The sequence below is a fragment of the Rhynchophorus ferrugineus genome, unplaced genomic scaffold, assembly GCF_030347505.1.
Source record: "Rhynchophorus ferrugineus isolate W39M unplaced genomic scaffold, kcgeb_rfMv2 rfM5, whole genome shotgun sequence".
Taxonomy (NCBI): Eukaryota; Metazoa; Arthropoda; class Insecta; order Coleoptera; family Curculionidae; genus Rhynchophorus; species Rhynchophorus ferrugineus.
Window position 1 is genome coordinate 15,053,354 of NW_027472584.1, and position 19,848 is coordinate 15,073,201.

The 19,848-nt window shown below is 30.1% G+C and overlaps 1 protein-coding gene across 1 annotated transcript in view; it reads right to left on the reverse strand.

The window, feature by feature from the left end:
- LOC143197346 (lachesin) overlaps nt 1-19,848 on the reverse strand; it is a 411,049-nt gene that overhangs the window by 42,439 nt on the left and 348,762 nt on the right. The gene's annotated exons all lie outside the window — the stretch shown is intronic.

Here is a 19,848-nt window from a genome sequence, read left to right on the forward strand (position 1 = left end):
TTTTATCAAAAATCAGAAAGTAGACTGTTTTCATTATTATTATTATTATTAGTTTATATTAATTTGGGATAAGATGTTAAGCAATTAGCGATAAAGCGATACTATAAAATACACTGTTAAATGTAGATGTCGATGTATATGTTTTTGGAAATATATTACCAAGGGTTTAATTGTTATAGACTCCTTTCGAAAACATTTCGTAATGTGAAATTTGCTCTTAAATAATAGCAGTAAATGTAATGTTCGAATTCTGGAATGTTCATTGTCTTGCGGTAATATGAAGCCATAAGTATTTTAACATAAACCGTCGAATATTATGATATAATAGAACTGAAGAGATGGCTCGATCCCTATTTTGATAGTGAAGCACATTTGTAACTGTTATAAATAAGTTACTTGTTGTATTTATTAATATTTTCTTATTTAACCATTAGTTGAATCTTAAATATGATTGATTACTTTGAAATACTTGAGTTTAAATTATAATTATATGTTAAGTTTAAAAACAAAATACATTATAGAACAAAATTATAATAAGATTTATTAAGCAACAATATTTATGTGGTGCGTACTTATACAAATATATATACTTCAAACTGATTGAACTAAATATATCAGGCAAATGTATATATAGTCTTTTCTATTTATATATATATATATATATATATATATATATATATATATATATATATATATAAAGTATATCCATGCCAACAGTTTGAGTTTTGCAACAATAGGAAGACCGTCCTGTCGCCTTAACCACTGCGCCACCAAGCCGTCAGAAAGGAAATTGGTTTCCTTGCGAATTGGAATCAAAGTAAATTAACGTTTTTCCTTAATTATCCACTATTTTAACGACAAAAAGGAAATAATTTTATTACAAAAATTCGATGCTTAGAAAGTCCTGCAAAGATAATCCTTATTGAGACTTAGATGAGATTGAAAGTTAGGGGGTTATTTGGCTCGGTGAATGGAGGTAAGACGAAATGAAACAGTGATGGTTACATGATGTGGCCGCTATTTATTTTCTTTATAAAAATATAGAAAATATAATAGGACGAGGATGCTTGGGCAGTCGATGGTGGCAGTTCTGAACTGAATGATGGACAGATACCCTTCAACGATATCCGAGATCTAGGTCTCGGGGTTGCCAGATCTTCCAGATCCAGATCTCACAAGTTCAACATTTGCCATAATATTTTCTGGGTATTTTGTCGCTATTCTAAGATGTAAAATTCCTCAAGGTCGCTACAGAAGAATGTCTATGAATTTTTCATATACAGATTGATTCATGGATTTATTTAAATTTTTTCCGATTTATTGTCTGAAAGATGCGAATATGGGGTATTTTAACAATACATTTTTAGTAACACATTTTAATCCATTTTTCTATTAAACAAAATATTTTTATTGGCACTGTATGAATGAATAAAATTTTAATTGAATCAAACATAGAATATCAATATAAATATTATATATATTTTTATATGAATTGAAATGTTTTGCTGTATTGCTTTTTTTCAATAAAATTATTTGGCCAAAATATTATTTTTAACTTTCATTTTATATGAAGTAATGATTATATGTTTTTTTATAACATCTTTATTAGATACGCTTAGTACAATCTTAATTTACAATTAATTTATTACTACTTTTGATTTGTACTTCGATTAATTCACAAGCAAGACGAGTGCGAGAAAATACATCAGTATGTATTCCTCAATGATTATATGTTAAACAATCGATTATAAACTGACGTTCTAAAATACTCTAATATACATGCCGATGTATATGATTTTAGAAATATTAAAGCCGGTTAATTGTTACAGACTCCTTTCGAAAATATTTCGTAATGTGAAATTTGCTCTTAAATAATAGCAGTGAATGTAACGTATATTGTCTTTCGGTATTACGAAACCATAAAATGTTTTAACATAAACCGTCGAATATTATGAAATAATACAGCTAAGAGATGGGTCGACCCCTGTTTTGATAACGATGTAACATACATTTGGAAATTTGATTTAATTTGGTTATTTCTAGTTTTTATATATACGTGTCTTCATATTAGATGGTCGACGTTATAATTTAAGGAAAACTGCTTCTTATAAAATTCAACAAAGTATATGGTTATTCAATATTCAATCTATTCCTTAACTATAGAAATAAAAATCAAACACCCTTCGCTAGAAGAAAATAATCTTGATCATAATTTTCTATAATTTTCATGACATTGTAAAGACTCAAAAATGTATCATTGTAGAGACTCAAAAAACTATCATTACAAAACAAATTGTTATTGTATCTATAATTTGTATATTATTTATTTTTTGTAATTCCTGAAGCTTTTGAAGAAATGGCCTTCCTTTAGTGTGCAACTATGGGTGTGCAACTTTCGATGCGGAATAAAAACACTTTTAATATAATCCAAACATATCAATGGAAAGGTCATTCTCGAATAAATTAAACAGTTTGAAAAAAAACACCAAATGAGAATGAACCTCTTGTTTTTTGGATCATCAAATTGTTTTAGAAATCCCTAGTGGTGCTTCTCCATCAATCTTTAATGTTGGTTTTCGTTTGGACGATTTAAAAGTGGAGAAATTGAGGTCAATGATAAAGTATGTCCTGCAGGATTAAAAAACTTTTTGGATGAAAACCCACGTGAAATTCTCAAAGGACTCTTATATATCTCAGAAACAGAGACTTTTAAAAGTGCCATTTCGAATCGTTTCAACATAGCTGTCCCATTGCAAACAAAGAACTGTTTTCTGCAGCATATTGTGCCTGGCTATAAAAAGTGGGTTAGTCCAGGAGAGGCATTCACATAGAAGCGGAATATTTACAGCCATAAAGTTTGGCTGTGCATATGGTAGAATCAGCAAGCTGTGGTGTATTGGGTACTGATAAAACCGAATGAAACTGTTATTGCAGATGTCTACTGACGTTAACTGAACAAATTAAACGCCGTATTGTTGCAAAAAAGAAATCAGAAATAACAAGACATAATCTTACATGAAAAAAAAAAAACATAAAAAAATAAAAATAAAACATAGAAAATGAAGTAATAGGGCATTTTTAACAATGAAAATATTTTAATTTTTAGAGAAGAAATTATTTGTAAAAGAGCTATGGAAATTTAAATAGAAATGCTAAATTTATTACATGAATTTGTTCGTCCCAAAATAATGTGGAATTATAATAGTGAAGTTAATAAATAAAAACCTACAGTTTATTATCCGGACTTAGCTTACGTATAGCTTCTGACCTCCTTTCATAAGAAAAAAATGAAAACAATTATTAGACAGTGAAAACTATGGGCTATGAGTTTGAAATTATATAAAAAGAATTTGATTTGTTAATTTATTTTTTTGTTCGCAAGCCATTTAATGTTTTTTTTCTGGCCTGGAACCGGGTAGGGGAATAGTGTTACGGATAACTGGTCGGGAAGACCCACAGGAATAAGCGAGTTGGACTGGTTATGTGGAGACTGCCTCTGGGCTACCCAATAAAACCCACCCTATCAACTGATCCAATGACCCTAACTGATACTTCTTACTGTTAGTAATTAGGGTGCCCGTAACCGGTAACACCGTTAAGAGGCACAAGGGCCAGGCAAGGACGTGGCGTCGTTATCACACCACGCAGCTTGCGGTACATGAGTTAATCACTCGCCGGAGAAAGTCGAGACAATTTGGAGTTAGAACACGACGGCTGTGATAGAATAAGGCTACGAAGAGCCGAATGAGTTATTGGCCTAAAATATCGGCCAGCGCGGTAATACATCTATTGTCCGAGAAACAAAGAGTGGAGAAATATCTCGAGTAAACCTCGGTTATAAAATCGTGAAGGACGTCTGTTTCTCTATGAATTTCATTGTTCCTGACGAACCAAAGGGCATTGATTATTCTCCTGAGAATTTTGTTTTGAAAGATTTGAAGATGTTCCACCTGGCTAGGTGAGACGTATTTTAGATAGACACTGGAGCCGTATAGAATTACTGATCGAACCAGCATCTTGTACAAGAGAGATTTTATAGAGATGGGAAGCGGGAACAGCAAATTAACAATACTCCATTTAATGTTATAAATTATTGAAGTAATAGAGCATTTTTAACATTGAAAACATTAGATCTTTTGAATTGAATTGATTTATTCATTAGATGGTGAAAACTAGGTGCTATGAGCTTGAAATTATAAAAAAGAAGTTGAATTGTGAATTTAATTTTCGTTTACAAGCCATTTAATGTTACAAGTTATTGAAGAAATAGAGCATTCTTAACAATGAAAACATTTGAACTTTTAGGGATTAAATTATATGAAAAGAGTTATGGAAATTCAAATACAAATCCTAAGTTAGCTAGATGAATTTGCTCCCTCCGCAATAATGTGGAATTGTAATAATGAAGTTAATAAATAGAAACCTACAGCCTATCATCCGGATTTAGATTAGATTTTGCTAATTTCTGTTCTACTTTCACATCATACATTTTTTGAAAGCAATTTTCATCAAACAATGGGGAGGGGTTTTTTGTTTACCCTTTAGCAATGAAATCCATAAAATGGGAAATAAATTGCCTACACATATTTAGAATAAAATATTCAAAATTGTATTTTTGGCCTCAATTTCATTGTCTTTGATTTAATTTTAAGTGAAGCCTTCGTAGAGGTTCATCAAGCTGTTGTAGAAACCCATCAATGGTATTTATTATGATAGGTGTAGATATAGTGATTTTAGTGTTAGTGATTGAAAAACCATGGGAGTGTCAGAAAGGTATGAACGCATCAAATAGGGTGAGTTAGTGGTAGTAAAACTAGTTGAATATAGAACAAATGTACGAACGAGATATAGGTTAATGTAATAACATGATTAAGAAATATTGAAAATAACGGAAAATCATTTCTATACGAATACATTATCTGTAGCGCAAATGACTACGAAAAGTGTATTTATTATGATAATCTGTAATGAAAAAAATCCGGATGAGTCCGAAACCACTAGAATTGCTAAACCCGTATGAAACCATCAACTACCAAGTGGACAGCATTTACTTTTTTAGTATGGTGCGTTTGTTGAAAATTAATTAATAATAATTATCTCGACAATACAACTATAATAAGCTTGAATAATTTTATATGGCGTAGCTGAAGAAAAGACCAATCTAAAATCTACGCAATATTTTAGTTAAAAATTAGGTAAATAAAAATAACTAAAACGCTTTTAAACTATTATGCCTAAAACATAAATATACAAATGAAAATAAATAATATAAAAGTGTAATACATATACTATATAATATATAGCCTCTGGACCACAAAATGTTACTGTATTGTTCAATATATTCAAAGTTTTCATAAAACTAGACAACTTTATACATGCAGCGAAAATTATTCTCGGCTGTTTGCTGAAAACGACCAAATCCAAAGTTATATTTGTTTGACAAATAGAACATATTAGTGTAGCTGATAATGATCTGGTACATTGAGAGCATTAAGCAACTATAAACTACAAAGGCAAATATAATAAGTTGTTCGTAAAACGATGGTTATATCCAAGAGAAGTTTGTTCTAGCAAAACAATCTTAATGTAACGAAATACTATGTGAATACGTCGCAATAATGAAGTAATTTTATTCACTGGGTAGATTAGATAGTGTTATTTTAATTAAATATGCAAAATAACTATAAAATTGAAAACATTGTTGCAAATATATGTTGCATTTATTATTCCCATTTAATTGATGGCTGTTATTTCTAAAAATGTGTCGAAGCAGTTTTTAGAAATTAAAAATGAATCTTATCAAATGAATCAGTAACAAATCAAATGACATTAGGTCTAAAGTTTAGATCAGATATGAATTGCGTAAGGTGTTTTCTGGATATAACGGAACATCATCCACGTATTCACAGCAAAGTGTGAAAACCAATTATTAATACTGGAATCCGAATTTACCAGTTAATTTATCGGAAGCATTGAATGGTTGTATTTCCACCAAATTTGTACGATCTAAGTATTATGCAGTTGTTGATGTGATTTCAGCTAATTTATAATACTTAAACTATGATTGCTTTTGAATGTTGTTGTTAAGGAGTGGGTGTAATATTAGGAGGTACCTCACTTTTCAACTTAAATATTATCTTTCAATTCGATACACTTGTTCCAACATTTCTATCGAACAATTTAACGTAAAATCTCCCTGGAGAAAATATTTTTTATATTTGTTGATCTCTGGGTTACTTTATCGTTTCTGTTTTGATGTTAATTATGTTTCGTTGTGAACAGGCGTCAAAAATCTTTTTATTACGTTTCAAAATACTCAAATTTAAGATTGTTGTTACCAGAAGAGAGTGTTGCTAGGAGAGGTAAAAACTACTGTTGGGAACTATCGACTATTTACGAATTGACTACTTTTTACTATCGACTGTTTTAGTCGCTATTTTTGGTTCGACTCACTTTATTACTTTTTGCCCGTACCTGTTTCAGTCGATTGTTTTCAGTGGCTATTTTCGGTTCGACTAATTTATTGTTCCATTCTTTTTTACCGATCCACAGATCATTCGAATATAAAAGTAATTCTACTTCGTTTAAAATGAAATTATTTCTTACATGTTAACAGTTTTAAGCAATTATTTTTTCCTTTTCTTTTTTAAAGTTAGTACGTCAAGGAATATGTATATCTCCGTCTCGCTTATACTTAAGTTGGAAAATATATGCACATATAAAATTATCTGCTCCAAGCAATTATCTGCATCTTTTCCTCTCTCACATCTTTTCCTCAATTTATACAGGAAAGGGATCGTACGTCCTCGTCTGACATCACGAATTAAAAAAAAGCAGTCGAACCGTACATTTGACTGAAAATAGTAATTACTATTATTTACTAGTTTTTAACTATCGACTGTTTCGGCTATTTTCAGTCGATAGTTCCCAACGCTAATAAAAACGTTAAGTTATGTTTTTAAATTATGACAAAAAACGAAGAGAGAAAAACTAATAATTGAGATGTGTGACTATGAATTTTTTTTTCTGATTATTTACTATATCATATTTACAGGTCTTGTGGATTTTGATCATTTAAAATAATAATTATTTATGAAACTTATGTGTAGTTTCATATTTAAATTTAAATTATTTAGATGGTTCATTTAATATTTTGATAACGAAGTTGTAGACTTATGAAACATTGTTTTCCTTATTTAAAAATGAGTTATTTATCGATATAAATATATAAATATATCGTATCGATATCATGTATAAATTCGATTCAATAATTAAATTACAAAATGGCGCTATAGTCTAACAAGTTCCATTGTTGTATTCTTGTGAATAGTTATAAAATCTGTACGAAAAATTACGTTCTTCAATATATCCTGAACTAGTAGTTCTATTTTTGATCTATGTTAGTTTCTCATTACATTCATTTAAAACGTATTTTATTTTGTTTGCTAAAGAACAAAAGAACCATTAAACAACATAAAAATTGTGTGGTTCAATAGCATAGTCCATGGTGTGGACATAATAGGGTTTACTTTATTATCAGCTACTTAAGCTAAATGAATGAAATACAAAACCCATACGAAATCTAAGGAAATATTTGAAATTTTGTTAAAGTTCTATTCAACCAGTCATATCTATCGGGCATTATCTTTGCTACTACCTTGTAGAGTAGCACTTGATTTTTACGGATAATGAAAGCTGGAACTAAGGTGTTTGACCGAAAAACTAAACCGAGTGATTTTCGCAAACTTTTTTTTTGAGACCTAAATTATTATGATAATGTTGTAAAAATTGGAACAAATAGTATTCGGACAGGGCAAGATCCGGGCTATATAGTGGGTGCATGAAAACTTTCCAGCCAATCTTTCGAGTCATTAAAGATGTATGTGCTCTAGTTATATAGTGATTTAAAACAACGTCTTTCCTATTGAATAATTCTGGCCGATTTTATGAAGTAATAGAAATAAATTTGGTTCATTATCTTTTCACTCTAAATTCATGTGGAACCACACTAGGGTTTCCCTAGGTCTCCAATCTTATATAAAATGGTTGAATGGTTGAAAAATAGTTTAATGTTGCGTAAAAATGATGCGAGATGAAATGTGGTGATTTTCTTCGATGTTTTCAATCCTATTAATCTGAGTCCAACTTGGACATGGCATATCAGAACGAAAACGAGCAAATTATTTCTGATATTAAGTACTCGTCGCCATCATATTTTTAACAAACGTGAAGAGTATTTTCTTTTATTGGAAGTAATAAAACAAAATAAGATGAAGTGGATTTTCTGCTATCTCCATTTTCAAAGCGCAATAACTTTTGACTGAGTAAACTAATGATACCACCATTATATCTAGAATGTTCTATGGACCTTTTAAGCAAATCAATGAATAATCACACCTTCATTGAATATGTGTTATTAGAGATATTTGACCTAAAACCATTTATTAGGAAAATCTCAATTACAAAATCTCAAAAGCATTCATTTTGACAAAAGAAGTACAGATAGTGTTTTTTAATTATATTATTCAGGTTTAATTAAAATTCTTATTTTTAATAAAATGTATAAGACTTATTTTTTTATTTCAACTATAAAGCAATTCAAATATATCACGATAAAATTATCAAAAGCGAAAGAAAAATTTTATAATCAGCTAATAAATTTTCATAAATATTATGTTACTGTTTCCTAAGCAGAAATACCCCGGTGATATAATCCACTATAAACAACAACATTTTTAATTATGTAAGGCGAGAGATAAAAAGGAGGCAAAAGCGGTTTATTAGAATGATTTGTGAAGTAGTTGGTGCTGAACAATATCGTCGACAAACGACTGAAAAAAGATGCGAAGAAAACCTACAAAGAAAAAGACATATGCCCGGTCCCCTCCGTGGCAAGACAGCCAGCATTTTAAATTAACACGGCCTCATTTTCGCTAAAACTGGCAAAGTTAAGTCGTTTAGATGTATTTCGTAGGGTGTATGCCTCGCAGTTTGTGAATATGCAAAGATAAATACCTAACTGAGGCAGACGGGCAATTGCGTCACTAAAGTAGTCCCACTGTTGGGACAAGGGAATGCTTATCCAAATATAAACCTTAATTGCTAATAATATACTCTTATTCGAACCGTTACTAAATTTCTATGGTAATTTATCGACTTGTTTGACGCATTTTATTGTTCACATTTTCATTAACCCTTGCATATATATTTTCAGGCGAAATTAAAATAACAGTTTTAACACTACTCAACCAAAACATGTTTATTCTGCGTTATATAAATTAGTGACTAGTTAAATTAATAAAACAATTGTAAAAAATGATGGATATATACATATTTCGAATGGAATAATCTTTGACAGATAATTGTTAATTTAATTACGCATATATTTTGGAGTTTTAAATTAAATACAAATGCATATTAGAAATATGTAACTTAAATCAAATTAATAAATTAATATTAATATAAATATATTGAAATTTCTGTCACTTACTTTATTCTAATAATTCATTTATCACTGAAGGCAGTGCTATTAGTAACTGATTACTTTTTTTATATACATTTTAAAGTATCCTTTTTACCAACGATTGTTTATCTGAACTGGACCTACAGTTTAACGTGGGCTCCGAACTATGGTCCTCGGGATTAAGCCTACCGACTGGCGAGTGACGAATTTAGAAATCATCCCAGAAGACATCCGGTCTTACCCAGCCTGGATACTAGCGTGACTGCGATCATTTTTCTTGTCGCATTTTACGCTCTTGCCTAGGAAAATCACAAATATTAAATAATCACAAACATAAATTTACGACGATGCCCCAGCAGGATTCGAGCCCGTGACTATCGTAACAGTAGGTGGCCCGTCCTGTCGCCTTTACCACTGCGCCAACCAAGGCGCCTGACTACTTTTTACTATCGACTATTTCAGTCGCTGCTTTCGGTCCGATTGATTTGATTATTATTTATTATCGACTGTTTCAGTCGAGTACTTTCAGTATTTTCGGTCCGTCTAGTTTCATTCGATTGGTTTTCAATGAATTGAAACGATTTGAAAATAATGGTCAGAATTAATACTTACATAGATTTATATGTAATATATATGGTTTTATGTTTTGTTTGTAGTACAATTGTAAATAACAACATATTATACATTAATATACATTATTATACATTAATATAGCAGCATTTTGGATCTCAATTTTTCAAGATTATTTATTAATGTAATAGGGTAAAAAGAATAACATTTTTACCGATAAACAGAAAAATGATTTTGAATGGATTTTTGTTATCTTGGTAACCATTAGGTATTTTTTTGATTAAAGTTTTGGGTTTTCTAAATCTCTCAAGCATTTTAAAATTTAAAACTTCTTTTATTGAAGTTTCATGGAATAATAATCTTAAAATGTTCCTGATTAGGGATAAATATAATCATTATTGTATTTAAAATAATGCGATAGTTGAATAGTTAATAAAGATTGAGATTATACAATACACATATTTAGCGGCTATTACTCCATTTCTCTTTACAATCAAGTCAAATATATAAAATATAAAAATAATTTTACAACATTCAAAATGGAACTGTTATTTTGAACGTAATAAAATCCAGCAATGATCTCTTTCCTTTTCTTTCCCAAAGAAAGTTCGAGAAGGAATACGTACATCTCTGTCTGTTATGACACAGTCGAAAAAAAAACATTCGCAAGCACACGTTGGAATGAAATTAAAATAAACCAATTACCTTTATTATATTATGTCATTGCTACTTTCCAAATATTAAAATGAATAAATCAATAAATATGTTCCTTCAAGGATTTTCATGTTTCTTTATTTAAACACCCTGTATTTATAAAACTTTCCCAAAAAGAGAATGGCCGAGATTTATAAAGGAAATGTAGTGAAAAATGAAATGAAACCTACTTGAAATTATTCCCCTGTTAAATCAGGAAAAAACTACACCTAAAGTAATTCTCATCGTACAATAAACTTTCGCATTGTCGAGGGAAAAATATGGTAGTTATATAAAAATACTCCAATTAGAAATCAAATCGCAAGAACAATATTTACTTTTTGAACAAAAGAAGCTAAAAGTAACAATACCTTGAACAAAGTTGGTTGGAAAGTTTAAGAGTTGCCAAAAGTTGAAATTATACCCTCTTGTGCAATATATTTAACTTTCTAAGCTATAGTACATGTTTCCCTGAATACAAAATATCTATATAAATTGGCTTGCAATCCAGGAGATAGATTGAAAAAAATTTATATCGTCCAGAGGATTTAACACACGGGAAACAAACGGAAACGATGCAAAAAATGTCTGTCAACGAGGAATTCTTCTATAGTAAAATATTAACAGATATATTTTCATATGTTTTAAATAAAGTTTTATTCTTTGGAAGTTATTTATTCAGTAGTTTTTGACTATGAATTAAATCTTCATGCATCTTTTTGTAAATTCTAGGCGTGAAATTTTAACGTGAAAATATTTTTAACGTTACATTATAATAACGTATATATAGTCTTTCTAAAGAATTTTTGAACAAGATGTTTAATGTATTGCCTGCCGCAATTTGTAAATTCGTTTTAGAATCGGACAATATTTTCCTTCTCATTTTATTCTAGTTAAAAAAAGACACAATGCTGTCTGATAAGTTTGAATATGTAACCGAACTAGTCTGCTAAATTCGTCCGATTGTCAAATGTTTACAACATTCTTCCAAATAATAGTGATAAGAGGTTATAAACCGGCAAACGTTATTTTAGTGCTTTACTTGTTTTGATAAATTTCAACTCGCTGCTTATTATTATTCTAATTATTGAATTTCGAATTAATTATTATATTTTATTATTGAATTTTGAATTACTATTAATTATTGAAAACTCCCTAACCAGACAGAACAGATTGCGTCTCGAATCAGTTACTTTGAACAGGAACGAGATAATGGAGCCCCCCCCCCCCCTTTCCAGTAAAATTCATTAGAGAGGTAAGCATTTTTACGGTTAAATATTAATATGCTGCAATTTTTGTTGAATATATGTTTTAACGTGTTGCAGCTGCACTGAATATTAGTATTGATACGGGCACTGAAATATCTCAAAAAATTTAAAATATAATCACCGAAAAAAACTCGTCCTCATAAGTTTGAATATGTAACCGAACCAGCCTGTCAAAGTCATCCGATTGTTAAACGTATGCAAAATTTTCAAAACAATAGTGATAATATGTTATAAATCTGCAAACGTTGTTTTAACGCTTTGCTTGTTTTGATAGATTTCAAATATCTGCTTATTATTACTCTGATTGAAATGCCGATGCTAGACAGAACAGATTGCGTCTCTAATTAGTTACTTCGGACAGGAATGAGATAATAATTCATTGAAAATTTGTTAGAGAGGTAAGCATTTTTACTGTTAAATATTAAGTTGCTGCGGTTTTGATTGAAAATATTTTTAACGTGCTACACTTGCATTGAATATCAATATGGGCACGGTCATTAAAATATCTCAAAAAATGAAACATATTATCTCGGATTTACCAAAACAAAACAAAAAACAGAATCAAGATCAGCTTGTTAGCTCTATTAGAGATCAAATATAGGAAATGTGTATGTACACAGTGAGTTTATTCAATATTAACATAATTTAATACAATTATTTCAGAAGAAACTGTGTGGAAAGTATCCATTGATAGCTTAGAGTTATAAGATATAATCTTTGAGGCATGTAGAACATCTCTTCAGATAAAAGGTGTAAAGATAACCCACAAAGAGGTCTAATGGAACTTTCAGACATTTCTTTTAAAACAATTCAATTTTTAAAAGCATATAATAAAATCAATCAAAATTTATCATTTCAATTTGTGTATTTAGTTGACACATGGACATTTCAAAATGGGGCATTGGGTCACTCATAATAAGATGATAACAGAAATAGTGCTAAGTCAACAAAAGTTGATGGAAATAGGTAAACGCTGAAATAACAATTGATTAGGTTTTAGTAGCCATAACATATATTGTTCTTTGTGCTGGAAACAGGAATGGTTAATAACATTTTCAGTTGAAAAAGAAATTGATAAAAGATGAAATTGTGAATAATATTAGGTAGATCGGAAATTAACAGCTTAGTTATTCATTTGAATTTAATTAAACTTTCTGTTTCAGTATGGTATTTTCACTCAATGCTGACAATTTCCAAGACAGGGTGACGAAAGTGGAAACAACTAACGGTGAGTATATAATTAATATGCTATAACCGTAGGAACTTGTATAGTAGTAGAGTGTGAACAATATATGTGCATAGATATGTGTGTAATGGTTCAGAATTATATATGAGCATTAGGTTAGAATGTGTGAGGAGAGGATGAATACTAGCTGTTTTGTAGATATGGTAAATACATTAGGGACAATTAAGTGATTAATTTTATCAAGAATGGTGTACAGATGTAGTAACAGAAGAAACAGAAAATATAGTGCCACGAAAATGACTTGACAAAGAAATAGACCATCAAAGGAAACAAAAACTGAACATAAAAACATAAATATGCTCTATAATGAAAGTAAAATACATTTCCTGGTTATATAATTGTTAATTACGTGGATTAGGGTTCCAGGGGATTCCACTACATAAAAAACACGCCTCGAACTCTACCTGATGGGTAGCGAGGAAAAGAGATAAATATAAATATAACAAGACAACTTCAAACTATAAATAATTGTGGATGTACAATTAACTGTAGTTGAAATTATTCGATAATATATGCATTAGATGTATTATAATGATAAAATAAATTATATTTGATAACATTTTTGTTTCATTATCTTATTTAGACTAGAATTTTGTTATACTTATATCAAAGACAAAATGAGCTAAATCTGAGTTGATGCGGCAACGTTGCGACGTTTTGATATCATAAATTGAGATGCCGTCTGTTCACAGCTTCTTTCGATAGACTATACGTTATAATGTAGTGTAAGGTTTTTTTTTCTGGCAACATTTTAATTCAATGATTTATTTGGGTCTAAATACGAGTACTGATTAGACATAACAGTACATTTTTATATATATACTAGCAGACCCGACATACTTACTGCTCAAACGTGATTTTTCATACCGAGTGAGGTATATCAATTTTATCAACGATTTTAATTTTTGTTTGAACACACGTGCATTGGTATCATAGAGATGTATTTACGTTTAACATGGTAGCAATACAATTTTAATTTTATTCCCAGTTTGGATTACACGTAAATGCGATGAACAGATCTGGTGGACCGTATGCACGCACAAAAGTCATAATGAAAAATATCGATATTTCGATATATACAAAAATTTCAAAACTACAACACGCAAAATTAAATCGATTTTTTTTTTGGGGGGGTGGGGGTTGTGATGTAAATTATAAATCTCGAAACAAAAATTTGATACGCTCCTTCAAAAACCCTAGGTATTTAGCAACTAAAAGTTCGATACTTTCATTTACTATTATCGATACTTCTTTGCATCCCTATGTCGAAGGCAAGCGTTACGTTTAGTATTACGAATAATTTATCAATATAATGTAATATTTATTATATTATTATTTTGGCGGTTACCATGAAAATATCACTCTGACAGAAATACGCTAGTTGAAATGAAAAATATTTTTAAAAGTGCCTTCAATGTTGAAGATACCTACCGGGTCTAATTGTGACTCTAAACTTTTCTCAGATCCACATAAACAAAAAATTTTATCAAAATCGGCCAACCGTTTAAGAGGAGTTCTTAACGGTTTTACTTATTTAATGATTTTTTTTTTCAATGTTCGTCACAGTCACATTTCAGTGGAGCAACTTGAGAGAAAAAATAGAAAAAATAGTTTCGTTCAGTCTGAGCTTCTAATTTCTCATTTCCCGATCCATTGCTCAGAATCTTCTGCGATAACCGATAACGAATGGAAGTTAGATCTTCGTGATAAATATTTTTAGTAATACCGATTCCAATATCCATACAGCTGCAACATAAATTCAGTCCTTGTTTTCTAATACAAAATGTTGCATAATAAACACATTTTTTCGACTTACCTTACAAACAGTATTAATTTAAGGACCTACATTGATTTATTTCAATCCGTATTTACATTTGTATTTGATTTTTTAGGTCATTTTGCAATGTAACTCCTATTGTAGAACTAATAGATTGTAGAAAGAATTAACCTACAATAGCAATGATTACACTCACACAAAAATAATTCACCCATTTTTAATTCCAGAACTAATTAGTTTAATTCGACTAGCGTTTTGAGCTTCATTATCTTCTTATGTAACAGATGCATATTTCGGGTACAAAGGTATATTTTTCTAGTTTCTTTAACTAGCTGCAATGCAAAGTGGCATTCTAATCGATGTAAGTGTACACAGTGTATTCCATTGTATAGTAAGAGGATGTCCCTATTATAAGAGACTACAATAAGTTTTCTTTCCCTTTTTTCTAATGTCTTGCAACAGATTACATACAAGGAGTTCTACCTGTAAGTACACGTTGCTACCTACCTTCTGCATAAATACTCAAATGGCTTTCTATTTGTTTTTATACTTTTGAACATAATTTTTATTTTTTTTGCCTTCCAAACTGGTTTTCTCTTTAATAAAAATATTAATGAGTTTTCAAGAATAGATCTCAACCATTAATAAGATATACAACAATGAGTTTAGAGCAAAATTAGACCGTTATGATTCTATAGTTTCGAATTTTGTGGATGTAGAGAGACAATTTTATTTACATGTATAAGGTGAGATAAAAGTCCCGCTACCATTTTGATTGCGCGTCATCTTAGTTATGTGACGTTTATCTCAATTTCGCTTTAATAATTGTGTAGACGTCCAAATTATATTATGAATAAATATACACCACAAGAACAAGCAGAAATAGTGAACATATTTATTGAAAATAATCGTTCCATTATTACCACTCAGCGGAAATGGAGTCAATGGTAGAGGAACTTTTGTTCCACGTTGTAGTTCACATGTAGGCTATTAACCTTATAGTTAGTTTTTGAAGGATACATTATTTAGCAACATCTCCAAATTTGGGGCATGCTCATATTGGCTCCATTTAATTTTAAAACAGCGAATAATCCGAGTTTAATGTGGAATATATTACAAGCGTAATCTATAGGTTCAAGAGGTAAATTAAATGGTAAAATTTTGGAAATAACACATTTTATTTAAAAAAATTATTAAATAAATTTAAATAATAAAAATAATTTTTATATGCCTTTCTTTTTTTTTATAAAAACACCATATTTAAATAAATTTACATATTTGAACAATTAATAAGAACTCCAAGAACCATATAAATAAACATTACCATAGATAAGACCAAAATCGTTTAGATCAAACAGCCAATATATTTAAAACCAAACGAAAAAACCACCACGATATATGAAAGCAGTACATTTTTTATAGACATCTCCAAATATTATCGCTACTATTCTTGATCTAGAAGCCCCTGTAATGAATTGACTACCTCGAGCTTTTAGTTAACATATGGTACATTTCTAGCCTAAAACGAATGTATGATCGTACTTTTAAGCTGAAAAACATCTCAGTCAATACATCATTATATTTCCAAAACAATAATTTATTTACCTATACTCTTATATAATAATGCATTGTATTTTCCTTGTCATTAGATTACTAGGGCGTAGTTGATAGTTTTATATTTTGTTTATTTCATCCAGGTCTACTTTTGTTAGCAAATTTAATTATTTCAAAGTATCACTATACTCTGTTCTTATATCTTAGCAAAATGTTGTCTAATTCCTTCTCTGATTCTCTGAATTTCACATTCTTCGACTTTTACTCTCAACAAATTCTAGCTACACTCTAGTTATAAAATAAAGTTTCAAACATTACCAAAATATATTATGTTTAAATAAATGACTAATTATTAACAGTTACTACAGTTTTTGCTACTATTCTTGGTGGCAGAACCTCATTAATGACCTGACTATTTCCAACACAACAAGAATCATTTTCTTTTTTGTTATATTTAAATTCTGGCATATGTTGATACCTATTCCAGGCCGTTGAACATGGTGTGTTATAAATTTGGCAGCTAAAATTCCGACTATAAATAAAATTGATGGTGTTTGGATTTTATAATTTTTAACAATTCAAACTTATTTTCTGCACTTACCCTTGGTCTTCCATACTTTAAAACCAATGTATGTTAGACCACCAAGAATAATACAACAATTTAATTATTATTAGTATAGAATTTTTTTAAAATAAATTTTAAAGTCTCTTTTTACCAACAATGGGTTTATCTGGACTGGGCCTAAAGTTGGCCTGAATGTGGGCTCCGAACCACGGTCCTCAGCATTAAGCCCATTGACTGGCGAGTGACCAACATTAGAAATCATCCCAGAAGACATCCGGTCTTACCCAGCCTGGTTACTGTCGTGACTGGCATCATTTTTCTTGTCGGATTTTACACTCTTTCCAAGAAAATTCACAAATTTTAAACAATCACAAACATAAATTTACGACCTTGCCCTAGCAGGATTCGAACCTCGAAATCGCAGCAGTAGGAGGACCGTCCCATCGCCTTTACCACTGCGCCACCAAGCCGGTTATATAATTATTAATGTAACACGAAATCTAAATATTCTATATTTTTTGTTGTTTTGATCTGGTCAACTGTACCGATCGACTCGAAAATAATAGGCCGCCATTAGAAACGGAAAACAACATGGTTTCATATAGTTTATTCTATTTTATGGTTTATTCTATGCCAGAGAGTGCTCATGTCCGAAATCCGGAAATATTGTGCAGATATGTATCCTAGTTTTTGATATCGCCTTCCTTCAGAAACTTATAAATTAATTTGGATCAGATCTAGTGCTGGTTTAATTACTACTAAAAAGTTTTATTGGAACTTAACTCGACTAAAGCCTGTGAAGTAATTATAAAAACGTATTTCCAATTGGTCATAAATGGCTATTATTTTTGTTCCATCATAATTAATTACAAGTTGTTATCCTGCTGGTTAGTGTATAGTATAATTGTTATTTCAAACTACCATACATTTATAATTGCATTGTTTATTTAACTCTGGTGTATTCTTGTTAAAATACATGTTATGTTGTAGTTTCCGAATAGGCGAATATATCGTAGCAATAATTTGCACTAATAGTTTGTTTGCAAAACTGTTATACTAGCTTAAAATTTAGAATAATACTGATAATTAGTTTCAAAATATAGGTGCTTCTATAAATGGCTAATTATCTGAGAAAATTTAAATTAAATCGTAATATTTGGTATTAAATAACCTATTATTTTATTACTATTGAGGGTCTAAGAAGTTCTAACAAATATCGAAACTTATACTGTATTGCATCCGGACACTTTTATAACTATATATATTTGAAGCTGAATTGTAACAACATATTTTTACTCAATTTCATGTGAAATTACGAACTAACGAAATATGAATCGCTTGCATGTATTCTGAAAATTGTTTTAAAAAGGTAAGAAAATTAAACAAAATTGGTACAAAATATAACAATTAAAATATTTCTAATAGTTTCAAACTTAGCTTGGCTTGTTTATAATAGCGTATATTTATATTTCGCAATTTTACAAACAGAGATCTCTGATTAAAACACATGCAAACAAGCAAGTTGTTATTCAAAGAAATGTCCTGTTAAAAACAATCCAGTGTTGTTTGTGTTTTTATATAAATACTTCGAATAATAATAATTATGCGCGTTAATATAAATTGCAATATAATTATTAAATTAAATAGAATTACCTATTAGAAAAGCCTATATGATATAATTTCCTTTCATAGCTATGTTAAAGCATGAGACAAAAAAAAGCTAAGAATTGTATAGTCTGATATATAGACTGATGAAGAGGATATTTATAATTTTATTAATTATTATCTTCTATTGATTATTTGGAAAGTATTTATGAAGAAAATATCAGTAAAATTAGCTATTAAAATATTACCACTTTTGGAAAAAAATAAAAATTACCATTAAACCAAATATTAATCATTTTTACATTCCTCAAAGCCAATAATATAATCGTTCGCCAAATATATTAGAAGGATCCAAGATTCCTAGATTCTTCAAGATTAATATATGAAAACTGATAATAATAAGCTGAAAATGTTGAGTAGATAAACTTGGTGGAGAATTTTGGTCAACCTTCACGATACTCACCTTTAAGCGAATTACAAGTATAAATAATCTTTTTGGAATTTCGCGTGTTGATAAAATATTGCTTTTTGAAGAGAAAAAATACAGTTGAAGCAAAAACTTGACTTGATACCAAGTTTCCGCACACTGCCCCAGGAAAATCAGCCATCAAGGATAGGTATGCTATGTTTAGACGTGGTGAAATGAGTATCAAAGACGGTGAACGCAGCGAACGCCCAAAAGAGGTTGTTACCGACGAAAACATTTAAAAAATCCACAAAATGATTTTGAATGACCTTAAATTAAAATTGAATGAAATAGCAGATACTCTAAAGATATCAACTGAACGTGTACATCATATCATTCACGAATATTTGGGTGTGAGAAAGTTCTGAACAAAGTGGGTAATATGTGACAATGGATGAAACATGGCTCCATCATTTCACTCCGAAGTCCAATCAACACTCATACGAGACTACTTTGAAAAAGGAAGGACCATTAACAGCGACTACTATATAGCCGTATTTGTGTTTGAAGGACGAAATTGCCGATGAACGGCCAAATTTTAAGAAAAAAACCTCTTCTCTTGCTCCACCAAGGCAATGCAAGGTGTCAAAAATCCATGAATTAGGCTTCGAATTGCTTCCTCATCCACCGTATTCTTCAGA